Source organism: Vulpes lagopus, chromosome 13 (genome assembly GCF_018345385.1).
Source record: "Vulpes lagopus strain Blue_001 chromosome 13, ASM1834538v1, whole genome shotgun sequence".
NCBI lineage: Eukaryota > Metazoa > Chordata > Mammalia > Carnivora > Canidae > Vulpes > Vulpes lagopus.
In genome coordinates, this window is record NC_054836.1 from 59,509,093 (window position 1) to 59,514,215 (window position 5,123).

General features: G+C 39.9%; 1 long non-coding RNA gene across 1 annotated transcript; it reads left to right on the top strand.

Annotated features, from left to right (window-relative positions):
* The first annotated feature begins 1,859 nt into the window (after positions 1 to 1,859).
* LOC121474955 lies at positions 1,860 to 4,522 on the top strand. Its single transcript, XR_005983588.1, has 2 exons — positions 1,860 to 1,931; positions 4,278 to 4,522. It is a non-coding gene; the product is annotated as an uncharacterized LOC121474955 (long non-coding RNA).
* The last annotated feature ends 601 nt before the right edge of the window (positions 4,523 to 5,123 follow it).

The following is a 5,123-nucleotide window of genomic DNA, read 5'->3' on the forward strand; positions in this document are numbered from 1 at the left end:
CCTGCTTCTCCCTCTGCCTATGTCTCTGCCTCTGTCTGTGTCTCTCATGAATAAATAAATAAAATCTTTTTTTAAAAAAAGATTTTTAAAATTTATTTATTTGTTTGTTTATTTATTTGAGAGAGAGAGAAAGCAGGGGGGGGGGGGAGAAGAGGACTCCTTATACTTGTCCTTCCCCTTTTCCTCCCCCGTTCTCTTTCTCTCTCTCAAATAAATAAAGTCTTAAAAAAAAAAATAATGGAAGGCGTCGTGAGACCCAGCGTAAATCCCTGAAACATCAGGCATTAGCAGGTCTTGGCTCACAGGGCCCGTACGCAGCATCAGCAGAGGAATGGCAGGGCCTCGGTAGATAGGACGAGCTTAGACTGGACCTACTACCAGGAAAGTAGCAAGTGCTCCAGAGACATTAAGATGACCGGTTAGTGAAAGATGCGTGAGATTCGGTGGGTAGAATTAATTTAAAGAGCGAGTCGGCATGTCCTTGAACATGGCAGGGACAGAGCCAGAGCCATTCTCTTGCTATTGTCTGGGGGACCTTACTTTTAACACCAAGCTGGGGCAACCTAAGGCGGGGGGTCGGGGAGGACGGTCTACTTGTTGCTTATCTGTAGTACATATTGGAAAGTCAGGTCTTTACATTTGTTTTTAAAAATGAATTTTATATCTTACATTTCTATTTTTAAAAACTAGTCAATTGCCTTTTAATAATATGGATTCTAGTTTGTTATTCTAGATTAGTGGTTTTAAATAAAAGAGTGTGTCTCTGCTTCTCCTTATAGTCAAATGGAAGGAATTTTGCTAATTATAGTTATGCGATTATATTTTATATCAGGGATAATACTTAACAGAAACGAGTCTCCTGCCACGAGTGAAAAGTGAAGAATATGCTCCTCTAATTTAGATTTTAATTTCACCTGATCATTAATTCATTTTCACACATAAACTATGTTTTGTCAAATTAATTAATTAGGGCAATTGCTTCTGGTCTCATGTGCCGAACATTATATGAGGTTGGAGAAGTGCTATCAAATTACGTTTTTAATTTGTTAAGAAGCAATATCTGATGATAAAAGTTGCAAAGAGAAATAAGAAGCTTGCTAACTTTGAATTAGAACACTCAAAAACTGCAAGTTTCATCATGCTGTCATTCAGCTTTACAGCTGGGCTTTGAAGCTGCTAGGATCTGCTACTTTGCAATCAAGTTACTTTAACCTCTTTGAGCTTAAATTTCTCTTGGGTAAAATGAATATAATACTTGGAAAATATTAAATCATTGTGCTTTTATTTCTTTCTATAAATCAAGTTCTCTTGATGCCACCTCCATTAGGAAGAGGCTGGGGAAAATCCCTGACGTATAATAATGGGGAAGACAAGAAAGCTTTTCTGGCCCTGGAGGAGGAGGGCAAGGGACTAGGTTATAAGAGAGGGAATCTGGCAGGTAACTAACTTCCAAACCCTCCTCCCATATGCACTGTCCAGTTAAATCCTCAAGTGTGTATGGAAAAGCAGGGATTCGTGTGACAAAAGAGGGGTGGAGCGGTATATAGGGTAAAGCTCCAATCCAGTGTCCTTGCTCAGGCTCTGGAAGAAGGGTGGGGTGCCTCATGGGACACCAAATGGAAATGGTGGCTACATCATGAGACGCCCGAAACCACTGCCCTGAATGAGACCTTCATCCAAGCCATGGGGAGAGCCGAGACACACTGAAAGCCGAGAGCGGGCTGAGGCAGTAGAGGAGACAAACGGCCAAACAACCTGGGAGCTTTGCCAACAGTTCATCGCCGTGGACTTTAGCACCACGATCTGCGATGCCTCGAAGCTTAGTAAGAGCCAGCTCGCCATTAGGAGGCCTGTCCCACCACAGGAAGGCCCGTGAAACTTAACTTCCTTCTTTCTCCGGGGGCCATCTCCGAAGGATGGGATGGAAGCAGGTATGCGACGCAGAGTATTTATACTCTACCTAGGGAGTGTGCTGAAAGAACCTGAATTTCTTTTTTTTTTTTTTTTCTGAATTTCTTTTATTTGGTAAAATTGTCTCTATTTCCCATCCCACTACAGATTGAGGCCCATAAGGAAGTTAAAATCCAGTTATGGAGCATTTTGAAAACGATATACATTTGGCACTGAGCGACATGTGTAAATTTCCAACCACAATTCCTTTTAAAAAGTACAAGCGAGGCCTAGCCAATATTGCAAATATTTGTTAATACTTGAAAAAGAATTTTTTATTCGCATTTTTTCAGCGTTATTGAGATGTAATTGACATATAACGCTGTTTAAGGTATACAAAATAATAATTTGATGTGTGTATATATTGTGAGATGGTTGCCACAATAAGTTTAGTTAACATCCATCATCTCATATGGTCACATTCTTTTTCCTGTGATGAAATGCTTTAAGATCTACTCTCCAGGCAAATTTCAAATATACGACACAGTATTGTTGATTATAGTCACCATGCTTTGCATTACATCCCCAGAACTTACTTATAACTGGAAGTCTCTACCTTTTGACCATATCCCCCACCCTCACCCCACTCACATTTAACAAATATTCATTGAATTATTGAATGTAGCATGGCAGGCTCTCTGCTAAACCTAGAGACGGGTGGGCAGGCACAGTGACACATCCCTGGATATAGTAGTTTGTAATATCGCAGAAGGGGAGAGTTAAGTCAAGGTGACCACTGGATTGAATTAATGGCTCTGGCTGTACTGGCAAGCCTAAAGTGTATCCATGAAGATAAAATTAGATGAAAAGAAGGGAGGTGAAGAGAGGCAAAGGTGTAGATAAGGTAGCATGTCATCAACAATTATCCCAACTGCCATTCAAGGACATTTTTGCCTCACCCTGCCTACGCTCGGGCTTGATCTAATTCTGAAAAGGAGTTTCATGGGGTTGAAACCATGAATGGCAATAGCATGGCTCACTGCCTCTTCATGAGCTGACTCAACGTGCCCCAAGGAGATTTACTTTGCTGGTGAAACCTCATCTCTTGAGAACTAAGCAAATTCAAGACTTCTGCTGCAAGTAATCTTAGATACTAAAAGCTAGTCCTAGTTCTTATTTTTATTTTCTAAATTAAACACAATCTCACAATATTACACTTCAAAAATTTTATACTTTACAACAATAATGTCATTTACTTATTTAAGAAGAACAGGAGGGAGGATGTTTATTTTTCTGCAGTGCACAAAACTCACTCAGAGAGACTGTTATTAATGCCTTGGGGTATTTCACATACTTAATTGCAAACCATATAGGATAACAATGAGGCTCTTAGAGACTAAGTGACCAGGGATCATTATTACTTTAATGATTTAAGTTTAAATACTGCAACAGAAGAAACCCAGACGTCAAAAAAGGATCTCAATTCCAACAAATTAACTCAAATTTATTACTTTCATTGAGTTTATTTAAAATTTCTAAAGGAAATGTTTAGGTTTGATCTAGCAGAACATGGAGAGAGTAGCATGGAAATTCTTCTACTTTGAGCCAAGGAACTGGTCAAGAGAGAACTTGTAAACAAAGATATATTCTTGTTCTAACACAAGGCCTTGGGTATGTGGAGATGGTCCCTTAATTTGGTTGTAGCCCGGAGACTAGAAAAGTATTATTTATCTACTAAGTTGGTAAGGGCTCAGCTAAGAGGCTCACAGCTCATCCCAGGAAGACTCAGGAAAATGATTTCATGGCCAAGTTCCATGTAAACTGCAGCACGGAGTACAGTAATACCTTAACATTGTTAGGAATGTTTAATTGTAAGAAACAACACACCATTTTCTGAATTTTCCAGACTTTCTTATATAAACATATTGATTCCTCTGCTTGAAATTCCTTTCTTCTGCCTGAAATGGCCTCCTTTCCTTCTGCCCCATGGAAAGCTTCTCCTCATCCTTCCATTTATTTCATGTGTCTCCTCTGGAGAGTGTTCCTTTCTTTGTCTACTCTCCACAGGCATCTCCTAACAAACTCCATTAAAGCACTTTCAGTGCTGTACTTCGGTTGTTTGATGGCATGTCCGTTCTAGCCTGTGAGCAATGTGAAGACAGAGATGGACCCTGCTTTCAATTTTCATAATTCCGGTGCCTCACAGAGTGACTGGCACATAGGAGTGGCCCAATATGTATTTATTGAATCGATTTTTAAAATATCAGGAGTCAGGCAAGGTCAGTAGGTCGGTAGATATCAATCATAAAACTCGTTTTGTATTTATGTGCCTCCCCTTGCACTCTATTCTGCTTAATCGTATAACCACCCTATCATTCACGTGGCAGGTCCCACACAGCAAGCAACACTCCAGCTGGTGGAGTGTTGTCCTTGCAGGACAAGGAGGGCAAGAGCAAGCTGGTGAAAAGACCATCACATACGAAGGTAGAGGTGGAGCATGGAGCAGCAAATAGATCTTGAATTTCACTAACAGAATTTAGATTTGACTGTGGGCACTGAGGAGCCATTGAAGAGTTGAATGGATTTTCATTTATTTGAAAAATAAAACAGCAGAGATTATAGAGGAAGAGCATGGTTAGCAGTAAAGGTGATGCTCACTTCTTATTTTATTATTTTTTTTATTTTTTGATACTCACTTTTTAAAAAGTATTCATCTTGAGTACACTACAGGAAGACCAGGCCAGAAGTAATACACTGGTGACCAGTGAACTGCATCTGGCATTGCCCACCTACTGCTTAAAATAATATAAGGAAAATTTAAAATTCAGAGAATTTCACAGAAAAATCCAGATTTCTGAAATCTCTTTAAAATTTTGGAAATCTGGTGATATTTTGTTCACATGTCCACATGGCAACACTCTTGAGGAAGCAGCAGCAACATGAAGCAGTAAAGACTGGGCAGTGGAGTCAAACTACTCAAGTTTTTATTTTTTTAAGACATTATTTATTTGACAGACAGAGAAACCATGAACAAGGGGAGCTGCAGAGGGAGAGGAAGAAGCAGGCTCTCCGCTGAGCAGGGAGCCTAATGTGGGGCTCGATCCCAGGACCCCGGGACCTTGACCCGAGCCGAAGGCAGACACCTAACTGACTGGGCCACTCAGACAACCCTGTTCTTAAATTTAGTACAATTTATATTAAAAGAAAAGTGAAAATTACTAAATATATACTTT